Raw genomic sequence first — 12,329 nt, 5'->3', positions numbered from 1 at the left:
AAAGGGGGAAGGAGGGAAATACAGCCGCGCCAGCAGGGTCTCCCGGTGGCGACATGTTTTGCCATCGGGGACACCGGCGAATATTCCAGTGAGGCAGGAAGAGAGCGACAGAGCCACCCTCCTTCTACCCCGTTCTTCCCGTTGGGGGGGGTGGAGAGGGAGGAGGACCTACTGATGTTGTTGCAGGTATCCCCTTCCCCCCCCCCCCCTGTGCCTTCTCTCAGGCGGCGCGTCAGGCGCATCCTCCCGCGCCCGCTCTGCCGCCTCCTTCTGCAGCATCACAGTAGCGCAGAAGGAGGCAAATGCGTCCCACTTTTTGGGACCATCCAATATCCTTCTCACCACTGTGGATAAGGAGAGGTCGTCGCCCACCACTGCCACGAGAGCACGGCGCTCGTCAGCCCACGCAGGGGCTCCTCGAGGGTGTGCTGCGCCGTGTCCCTGGGCTCCGGGGGCCCTGATGGCACCTAGTGGTGGCCTCCCGTCCAGTCCTCTCGTGCAGGTGCTCCCCGAAGCAACCATGCCCGGAGCACCTGCGTCATGTGGAACGAGAGGCCCCCACGACCCCTCCCCACCCATTGCTCAAGTATGGGCCCAATGGCCTCGACTACCCTGAGTCCGACCCTGGCATGAAGGAGCCTCTCCTGTCAGTGCCGGAATTCCTCCCGTTTAGCGCGGGTTCTCCTCTCCAATAGCGACTCATGCGCCGCCGGCCCGAGCCCGCGGGCATGCTCCTCCTTCCAGTTGTAGATCTCCTCTAAGGAGCACGTCACATATAGTATTATCCCTATTGCAACTGCTACGATTATCAACATAGTAACGCCGCTTGTTGCCATAGGGTAAATAAAGTTTTTCGATTGAAAATACGGAGTGTCAAGACATTTATTTAGTTTTTCTAACTCTGTTTCTAAATTTTTTAATTTTGGATGGTCTTGCACTATTCTTTCTATTTTTATTTGAGACAAATTTATTTTTTCTTGTTTTATTTCTTTTGGTAATGAAATATTGTAATCTGGCATGTATGCCTCAATTTTTGTCTTGTTTAATATTTTAGGTGATTATAGTGTTACCTCGTGTGTTATTAATTTGCAATTATTTTTTAATGTGATTTTACCTGTATTTTCAATCGTTTTCTTTGTTTTCTTGTGGTTTTTACATTGGATGATTATTGATTGTTTTCTTGTTGTTGAGTATAACTATGAATGCGGATTACCTAGTGGTATCCAAATCGTGTTACTAGAAGTTATGTATCTTATTTCGCAATTGTCGCTTTGTACTTTATTTTCCACGTATATCTCTGTCTCGCATGTTGGATTTGTATTTATGCGTTTTATTGAGAAGTTTTCTTCGCATAAGTATTTTCTATCTGTATTTTTACATGTATTTAAGTTATTTCGCAAGAGTGTAATATATTAGCGTTTTTCTGTGCTAATTGCTATTACCGGATTTTTTATTTTAATGATAGCATATTGGTTTTCATTTCTTGGTATAGGTAATGCAATTACGTTTAGTATGCTATATTCCGTGTGTGAGATTAACAGAAATTTTAATATCGTAAATATTTTACCGTTATTATAGTATGCGTTTATTGTGGTTATTTTTTCGATTTCAAACCATTTATTTATGTTAATTTGAAATGGGAAATAAAGTCCTTCTGGTAATTGCAAGTTCGCTTCCTTTAGACTATCCATTATACTTGTTACTGGCGTTAATTGTGGGTGTAGTATCCCTTGTTTTATTAATACTAAATAGTCTGCTATGTCTTTTGTGTCACGTTTTAAATTCCCTAATATCGCGTTAATTACCAGAAAGTGTTCGTGTATGTTGTTTTGTCTATCATTGAATTTTAGTTGTTGTCTTGAGTTTTTCGTCACATTCCCGAGGTCTTCATTTTTTTGTATTGGTCCTTCGGTTTTATCTATGTGGGCTATAGTTTCTTGTAGTATCATAATTTGGTTTTTCGTCGCGTGTTGTATCGTCTGCTGTTCATTTTGTAATAAAGTTAATTGTTCATTAATTAGTTTTTCGTCATTTGCGTCCATTGTGCCGAATAGAGATTTTGCGATGGTTCGTATTCCATCAATTATACCTCTTTTTTCTATCCGTGATGTTTGATATATTATATTAATTTTATTTTTTCCATATTTTTATTTACTTCTTCAAAATCTCTTTTCCTATTTTGTATAGGTTGTCGCATGTTTCTTTGCGTGCGAATGCAAGTAGTTGGCACATGTTTTTAGTTTTTTGCATGTAATCGTGTAATTGTTCTTGTCGTTTTATTAGCGTGGTAAAATCTATTTCTATAACCATTTTCCATGTTGATTCTAATGGGTGTAGTTCTCCTAGTTTTTCATAATATATTCCTGGATGGTGAGTAAGTTCTTCCACTTCGTACGGCTTGTTGCTCGTTGATTCTTTTACTTTTTCCGATAAGGTGGGATTTGGTTTCGTTTCCTGTATGCTGGTCCATATGGTACATAACCTGTAATCATCCGGTTACATATTATCGTATTTTATTCAGCGAATTCTCTTGGCACTGACTGTGCCGTTTTATGTTTTATACGGTTTATCAGTCTTCTCGTCACTGTCGTCGAGTTTTGTGAGAATGTCTTTCTGTTTTCCGTACATCAAGGCGATTTTGCAGATTGTGGAGGATTTTCCCTTTAATATTTGGGATATGTTCACGCTTCCTGGTGACTCCTATAAGGAATCATTGGAATTTGATGAGGTTTCTGGCGTGCTTTTGGTGTCAGAACCGGAAGTTCTTTCGGACGATGATCGGTCATCCTATGGTAATTGGTCTCTGCATTCTGCGGAGACAATCTTGCTAGATGATTTCGATTTTAGAGGTGCTCCTCCTGGCAGATCCTGGAGAGGTTCTGGTAGTTTCTCTAAAGTTTTTGAATTCTCTCTCTCTCTCTCTCTCTCTCTCTCTTCGACTATCAGGTTCTTTTACCTGGTGTCGCTTTCTTCTAATAAGTTTTTATTCTGCTGGTTCAGCTTTGATTATTTTTTCTCTTGCGACTTCTGTTCTTCATTTTTTTCTCAGTCGTCCTTTGTCTGTTGCATAAAGGAAATATGTTCTATTTAGTGCCTGAGTCGAATGTGGAGCTCGAGACGGGTGTTACTGGTGATATCGGGGATCCTGGCGTAGATCCTGAGCTCTTAGAGCTGCACTTTGCCGCGGAAGTACCTGATCGCGGTGATGAGGAATTTCCTCATATCCAAGACATTCGTCCTTCCGATGATGAGTCGGAGAGCGATGGGGAGCTTGCCGACGATCCTATACTCGAGGGATTTCCTGAGGATTTTGAGGGTGACGTCGGCAATATAAATTTTATTTTTCCCGAGGAATTGGATGATGAACGTAACATTCAGTTTTTGTTGGAGCTGGACTTTCCTCCAATGTTTGTTTTGGATAATTCCGATATGGAGGACGAGGTCCCCGCTGTGGGGTAGGACGAGGACCAGGTTCTCTCTGATTTTGAAGTGCCCCGTGACACTGAGTAGTTTGTTATAAGGAAACGTTTTTTAGTTTGTAGTGTAGTTAGTTATAGTATATAGTTTAATGTCGTGACTTTTGTTTTATTTTGACTTTCTCCTTGGAGTGTACTTCCATTTTTGGACTGTTACTGGATTATTTCTGGATTATTGGATTTTTTTATCTTTTTGGTGAGTTCATTATTTTTAATATTTTTATTCTTCCCTGTTTTGTTTATTCTCTTCGTCTTTTTATTTTTTCATCTCTTGTTTTATTCCCCCTTCTATTTTCTTTTATTTTTTAATTTTTGTACATATGTGTAATTATATATATAATTTTGCATCTTTATTATGTATACATTATTATAATTATATCCATTTTCTATATTTTGTAGTTTGTACTTTCCTCTTGTATTTATATATTTGTATTTATTCGCGTCGCGCTAATGTTCGATAAACAATTTTAATTTATTTCCGTGTACGCGTAGTTCCTTTCGGCCTTTCTTTATCGTGAGGTTTACATCACTGTGTTTCTTGATCACAGTGCACGGCCCTGTTCATTTCGAGTCAAGTTTTTTTGTTCTTCCTCGTCGTAGGGTTTCATCAAATAATAGTACTTGGTCTCCTATTCGAAAATTTTCTTCATTGGTTTTCTTGTCGAATTAAAGCTTTGCTTTTTGTTTTTCGTTTTTTAATTTCTCCCTTGCCACTTGATTGACGGCTTTTATTCGTTCTCGCATTTTTTGTGCATAATCGTCGTATGTATATCCTTGTTTCAGCGGTTTTGTTAACGCCGTAGGCATGGTTGCCTGATACCCATATAATAATTCAAATGGCGTGAAACCTGTAGCTGTGTGGGACGTGGTATTGTATGTGAACATTGCGTACGGTAACCACTCGTCCCAATTTGTTTGATCTTCATTAATATAATGCCTTAGATACTCTGCTAAGGTTCTGTGCAATCGCTTTAATGCTCCATTCGTTTCTGGGTGATAAGCGGTCGTCTGAATTTTCTCGATTTTTAGAAATTTACACGTGTTCTTAAAAATTTCACTTATAAAATTTGTACCTTGGTCTGTTAGGCCTTTTTCGAGTATTCCGTGTTCCAGCACAATTTTTGTTATAAACTCTTTTGCTATGGTATTTGCTTCTTGGTTTGTTAGTGCAATTGCCTTGCTGAATTTCGTCAAATTATCTTGGAATGTTAGTGCGTATTTATGCCCGGATGTAGTGACCGTTAATGGTCCTACTATATCCAACATTTCTCGAAACGCTTCTTAGCCGCATCCGTTATTATTAACGGCATTTTAGTTTTTTGCCTTAATTTATTTTTTTGGCAATATTCGCATTTCGCGGTATACGTATGTCTCTATATATTTTTTTATTCCGTGCCATTGATGTTTTACTTTAATTCGCTCAAGAGTTCTTTTTACTCCCTGGTGTCCTCCGAGGGGGGCATCGTGGTATTCATATAATATTTTCTCTTTTTCATCTTCGGAATAATTTATTTGTTCTTCTTCATCTTTTTTGTCTTCTCCTTTTTCGTCGTCATTTCTTATCGTGTTTATATGCTCGTCCGCTTGGATCGGATTTCGACTCAAAGTATTGGCGTTCTTATTTATTTTACCAGCTTTGTGAATTATTTCGTAATCGTATTCTTCTAATTTAAGTCGCCATCTGATTAATCGTGAACCCGGATCGTTTACATTGAATAGCCATATCAGTGGCTTATGATCCGTGATAATTTTAAATTTTGTATCGTATATATATGGCCGGAAATGTTTAACAACCCAGACTATGGCTAATAGTTCCTTTTCGGTCGTATTATAGTTTTGTTCGGCTTTTGTTAACACTCGGTTTGCATATGCGATCGGTGATCCTGGCCTACGATACCTTGCGAGAGTACGGCTTCAACGGCGTAATCTGATGCGTCCGTCGTGACGATAAACTCCGCGTTGAAGTCTGGATACTTCAGTACGGGTGCCGTTATCAACTTATTTTTTAATGTATCAAATGCGTTCTGTTGATAGTTCGTCCACTCGAATTTTTCCCTTTTTTTCGTTAATCTTGTGAGCGGCTTGGCGATTTTTGAAAAATTTTCTATAAATTTTCTATAATATCCTGCTAACCCTATAAAAGCTTGAATTTCCTTTACTCGACAAGGAGTTGGAAATTTTCTTACAGCTTCGAGCTTGGATGGATCTGGTGAGATCCCCTTTTCTGTTATAATGTGTCCCAAGTATATTACTTCCTTTCTTAGAAATTCACATTTGTCAGGTTGTAATTTTAGATTACTCTTCCGTAGTCTTTTAAATACTTTAATTAATCGTTTATTGTGTTCTTCTAAACTTGAACCGTATATTACGATGTCATGTTGAGATATATCAGACATTTTAGCCCTTGTAATCTCGTTAAAATGCTATTCATTAGGCGTTGGAAGGTTGCAGGCGCATTCTTCAATCCGAACGGCATTCGATTAAATTCGTAATGTCCGTATGCCGTTGAGAATGCTGTTTTTTGTTTATCATTTTTGGACATTGGGATTTGATGATATCCTGACGCCAAATCTAGTGTTGAAAAATATTTCGCATTGCCTAGCTGGTCTAAAATGTCAGTGATATTAGGTATTGGAAACGAATCTCCAATTGTTAGGTCGTTTAGTTTTCGAAAGTCGACTACGATGCGTAGTTTTGGTTTGCCTGACGCATCTAATTTTTTGGGGATTACGAGTAATGGCGCATTCCATTGACTTGTGCTCGACTGTATTATTTCTTGGTCTAGCATGTTTTTTATTTGCTTATTTACCTCGATTTTATGTTTTTTGGGTAATCGATACAGTCTGACGTGTACATTTGCTGTATCCGAGCGCGTTTTTATTTCGTGCGAAACCTTTGAGGTGCACGTTAGCCGTTCTCCTTCTAAGTGGAAGATATCACTAAATTTTTCGCAAATATTTAAGAGAGTTTTCTTCTCTTCTTTATTTAAATGGCTTATTCTCAAGAGGTTATTTATTTACTCCTTTCTTGAAATTTTTGGTACATTTCCATTCTCGATTTTATTTATTGATTTTTCGAGTGTATCTTTGCGTACTAATTCCTCGATTTTGACCTGTGGTGCTTGGATTTCTATTTCCTCCTCCGTAGTATTTAATATACTCGCAGGGCACGTGAACTCACTTGGTTCTACCAAGCAACATCCGATATAAACTTCCGCTTTTAATTCTTCTGGTTTGATTATACCGGTTTTGTTTTGATTCGTTGATACTTGTACGATAGTTTCGCTTCGTGGTTTTAGTATTATCCTTCGATATGGAAATAAGTTGAAGCTTGTTTTGTCAATGGTCACTTTTCTTAATCCATAATCGCATGTCATATTATTTTTCCTGACGAAGTCGGCCCTGAGTATTCCATCGTACTCTAGAGGTAAGTTATTTTTAATTACTTATACCGGGTGACTTATTTTTCCATCTTGCACATGTATATGCAGATACGTTTTTTCAAGTGTAGTAATTGAATGACCTGTTATCCCAGTTAGTTTTATTTTTTCATCTTATATTATAGACTTATTTTTTAATGTCTTCAATTTTATAATTGAGATTGTTGCTCCTGTGTCGAATAAGAAAGCAATTTGATTTCTTTGGGCCTCTCGTACAGGCAGGGATATCATATCCAGTCCGGTATCTTCCCTTGGCGCGTGTCGCATGTGTGACACACGATACGCGGCGGCGTTGCGTGACGTTGTCTTATTTATCTCTTCTCTCTCTTCTTCTTCTGTTGTTTTGTGCGCTCGAGTTTTCAATGGCTCGTATTTTTTCTGTTTTATTATTTTTACCTTTTTGATAAGTTTTCGTTTCTTTCGTTGCGGTGTCTCTTTGATTGTTTAGCCACCAACATTCCTTGCGGGTGTGCTCCTTCTTCTTGCAATGATTGCAATATTTTTCAAAAGTATTTATGTGAGAGCGATTTTCCGGTCTTGGTAATGGGAAGCGGTTTGCATATCGGCTACTACGGCAGTCTTGTCTGTAGTGCCCGGTTTTCCCGCATTTTTTGCATTGCGGTGTTCTATAAGAGGAGATCGGTTTTTGGAACTCTGATCTATTCCTTGGATAAAAATTTGGATTGCGATTGCCTGGGCCTTTAACTTTTTCCTCAGCCGGTTATCGCTTCACTCAGCGTCGGATACCGCTGTGCGCGTACAAAGAGCTTGATATCCTCGTGCAATCCGGTTTGATAATTATGGAGGGCCTGTTCTCTAATGCTTTCTAAAATGGCTCGTTGTTGTTCTTGAGTGTGCTCCTTGCCCTGTTCCATTGATTCGTACAGATCCATTGCCAATTTATCTACTCGGCGTTCAAAGTCTTGCGCGCTTTCTCCACTTTTTTGTTTTAGTGAATTGAATTCGATTTGCAAATGCGCTGTGCTTTGTTTGCTTAAATATTCGTTTTCTAGCTCTCTTTTTAATTGTTTGTAACTTCTTATATCTCGTGTTTGGAAATCCGTCATGGCCTTTCCTTTAAATTTCGTGCAGATCATGGCTTCAAGTAGTGAGTGCTCTTCTGCTGGATAAATATTTTTCATAGCATATGAGCTAGCGTTTATAAATTCTTTTACGCAATCTCGGGAGGTTTCGTCTATATCTGGGATCATGTTTTGAGCGTCTTTTAACGTTAAGAAATTAACCGTTGATCCTCTCTGTTTCCTGATATTGTACATGGATCGGCCATAAGAAAGTTTGCGGGCGTGATTATGGAAACTCCTTGTTTCTTGGTTCGGGTCCCTAGGTGGGGTACCGCGGGCTTCGGGTACGGTTCCCATGAAAAATACCCGAAGTTTCCTTATTTCGCGCAATAGTTCATGCATTAGGAAATTTTCTGTTATTGGCAAATTGTAAGTTGTTCTTGGCGTTACTTCGGGCTCGGCGTATTGTTGAGTTGTACCTTATTTTTTGCTACATTGGCATTTAGATTTCTCGACGTTCCGACGGGAGAGCGTGTCGTTGTGGCATCGGTTGTGTCGAGGTACCGGCTTGTTCGTCCATGTTTAGTAAACTAAAATCGTGTAATTCTATCGGGAATTCTCTAGTTGTTAGAACAAAGTCTGTGTCGTCCGTTTTGTTTAACACTCTATTAACTGCGTCGCGAATATTTTCTAACGCGGTTGCCGCGATTTCTATCGAGAACGATGATGAGTCTGACCTAAGGTCGTTTGTTTTTTCGTCGTTACGTGTCCCTTCAGGAGCGTGCCTCCTTCTGGGCATTTACAAAAGAATTTTCTAACTTACAATAAAATCACCGTGGTCGTATGTTGTCGAGTCGCGCTGATTATCTGCCTCTCCTCAGCTGGCTCGGCTTACGTTACGCTGGCTGTTGAGATAGGCCGGCGATCCTGATGTCTCGTTCTTGTTGACGTTTTTCTGTGGCCCTGGGTCCTCTGCTTCCCATTGTGGTCTTGCAGGTGTTGCCTCCGTTGTTGGGCGTGCTGCTTCTCAGCGCTCCAGCTCGATTGTCGTCGTCACGATTTGCGGATATATCGTCTTCTTGAGCGTGATCTTACCGCTACCATCAAATTAAAGTTGTGCCCCGGTGATGGCTCCGGGCACGTCGGTAGGTATATCGGGATCTTTTCGGCGCCTTAGGAGTTAGGACTCGTAGGAAGGGCCGCTCGGTGGTCGAAGATAAAACACTTGCTTGTTCCAAAGTTAAGATGTATTTTCTTCAGTATTGCTCTCGTTACACTTGTAGTGTGATTATATATGTCACTCGTTTGTTTGCTTTTCCCGGACGGCCCGGTATATATAGGTCGGCTGTTATCTCCGGATTGTGTTACAAGCTCGACGTGTAAGTCGCGCACGGCGAGTAACACACCGGACAGCTGTTTGTCAAACTCTTCCGTGGCTTTCCGATTTTGTCGCGATATTTATGCGGAAATTCGTCGTTTGGTTCGGCTAATCGTGTTCTTTGCGGCATGCAGCTCCCACGCTTAGCCGAAATCTGAATACCGGAAAGCGACTCAGCATTAGCTGGCGCAGCGCGATGGTGTTGCGGGCCGGAAGCCCGACAGACTATCAGCGTCTTTCGATATTTCTAGCGTATGCGGAATTCGAGTCCGCTACGCGTATGCATAGCAATAGGAATCTTAATTTCCTGTTATGCGTGTAATTATCGTAGTTGCACAGGGTACAACAATTTTAAAAATGATCATTTTATTAAAAAAATTTTTGCTCGCAATGTATTGCTTTCGCTGACTTATTGACAAAAGTCTGCTCGCAATGTGTTGCTTTCACTGACTTATTGACAATTTTAAAAAAATCGCACGAAGGATTTTACTTTCATTACAAAACGTTTCGTGTAAAATGTGCTCTCAATCGGGTTTTAAGGCTTAGTTCAGATTACACGCTTCAAACAGCAAGCGTCGAGCCCAGATCGCACATGGACGTCCAATGGATGTCCATCGGTGGCCGTTTTTAAGAAGTTCATAATGGTAACACTGGATGTTTTTAGTATCTCTAAAACATCCAAATGTACGTTTTAAGTATGTTTTTAAAATGTGCTATCTTGGATACTTTCCCTTACTTTCACTCTATTCCTCATTTTCCTAAACACATCCTCACACCTTACCACCAGGCCTTTCCTAACCTCTTTATCCCTCGTTGCCTTTGCTAATATCTCTCTATCACAGAATCAAACGCGGCTCTTAGATCTACAAAGAGCGCGACTATTTTTCCTCCTGATTTATTGACTTGTCTATTTACTAGATCGTTCAACACGTAAATATTATCTATCGTTTCTAAACCTTTCCGAATCCCGTTTGATTCTGTGTAATATAGTTGATTTAATTAAGTTTTGGTAAAAAAATTTTAATGGTTGACTTGAATAAACTATACTCTTTTTATGCAACTATATAACTGTTAAGTCAAATGTTTAGTTGATTTTATCGGGCTAAATATTTTAAATTTTCAACAATTTTTTTTTACATATACATTTTAAAAAAATTTCCTAATTAGAAATATATACATTATAGAAGTACCTGAAAGTTTCAATTACTTTTTAAAAACTTATAAAAACCAAAATGTTTAAATTAATTTTGTTTTACATCAAACTAATAATATTTATGTATTATAGTACTTAAATGTTTGGATAATTGTTATTTGTCATGTTTTTTTTTAAATCAATCTTTCAAACTGTGTATCTAAAAGTCCTATATTTTATAAAGGTTAAAATTTAATCAGTTTTATTGAAGGGTCTTTCAATAGTTGTCGTGGATGACACAATGGCGTTGTACTGTCTACTTATAAAATCAATTTATTACTTTTTTAGAAGCAATGTATGATTGGCTATTGCGTCTTATTTTACCACGTGTAATGGTTCCGATACACCAGCACGATACACAACGCGATATGCCCGGGAAAAATTCTTTATGCATAATTATATATAGTTAAACATAACTTTTATACATAATTATCATGTAATTTGCATATACAGGTACAGGATGTTTTAGACCAGCCGTACACCCCTTTTATCTTTGCAGGATTAGGTACAATCAAAAATATGTTCAGACAAAAGTTGTAGGGCTGCAAAAAATCTATTTACTGATCTTATCAATATGACCCTGGATGGCATCGCCAAGATCACATCAAAATCACATCAAGATCACATTAACTTTTTTAATGGAACATCCTATTTTTAAATCCAAAATCTAATAGCTGTATCAAGAGCTTTTCAAAACACTATAAATAAGTTTATTTTCATTAAGTACTTTCCGAGTTGTAAGGCTTGAAAGCTACAGTGTACTGCCTTACAAATTTGAAGCGTTATATAACTCAAAAAGTATTTAACAATAGTAAATTTATTTATAGTGTTTTGAAAAGTTCTCAAAATTAGACTACAAGAAAATGCAGTAAAAGGTATAATATTAGAGTATCGGTTATTCCCTAATTAAAGGTTATCGATACTTCCCTAACATTTTATATTTTTTATTGCATTTTTTTGTAGTTGATTTTGAGAACTTTTCAAAACACTATACATAAGTTTATTTTTGTTGAGTACTTTTCGAGTTATGACGCTTGAAAGTTACAGTACACTGTAGCTTTCAAATCTTACAACTCGAAAAGTACTCAACAAAAATAAAGATCATCTTTCTTGTAGAGTTTTGGATAGCTCTTGATACCAGCTGTTAGATTCTGAAGTCAAGAATAGGGTATCCCATTTAAAAAAATTAATGTGATTTCGATGTGACCTTGGCGACGCCATCCAAGTTCAAACTGATAAAATTAATAAATAGATCTTTTAAAACCCTACAACTTTCGTCTGAACATATTTTTGATCGGACCTAATCCTGCAAAGATAAAAGAAGTGTATGGGTAGTCTAAAACAACTTGTATAATTATATGTGGCGCCTTACATGTGCCACATGTCTCACGTGCGACGCGGCCATGATACCTCACACATGCCATCTGCCATATACACGATGCAGGCCTCGCCAACGCTTTATCATGTGCCACCCATTATACTATTGCGACGCAAACTTTCGCGCATGGATAATAGGTGGCCGCGATCGGGAAGCTCCCAAGCTTACTCCGCGGCACCGACAGATGGCCTTCATTGAGCATGATTACTCATACTTAAAATTTAGCATTCATCAGAATATAAAGACCGCCGTCGTGAAAGTCGCGACAAACGATTAACACTCCAATAATTGCTTCGATCCAACGAGTCTGTTAGGTACACGGCTGAATCGACAAAGCAACTCCATCAGAAGACGACCTACAAGGCTCTAGCGGAGGAATGGTTCCGGTGCTTTGGTGCATATGTACTTGATCAGAGCACCACAGATGGAGGCACTAAACAACGA

General features: G+C 38.9%; 1 protein-coding gene across 2 annotated transcripts in view; it reads left to right on the top strand.

The window, feature by feature from the left end:
- LOC105202277 overlaps positions 1 to 12,329 on the top strand; it is a 109,280-nt gene that overhangs the window by 80,552 nt on the left and 16,399 nt on the right. The gene's annotated exons all lie outside the window — the stretch shown is intronic.

Source organism: Solenopsis invicta, chromosome 1 (assembly GCF_016802725.1).
Source record: "Solenopsis invicta isolate M01_SB chromosome 1, UNIL_Sinv_3.0, whole genome shotgun sequence".
In the NCBI taxonomy this organism is placed as follows: domain Eukaryota; kingdom Metazoa; phylum Arthropoda; class Insecta; order Hymenoptera; family Formicidae; genus Solenopsis; species Solenopsis invicta.
The sequence above is the reverse complement of the archived record's forward strand: the minus strand, read 5'-3'. Positions and strand labels throughout refer to the sequence as shown.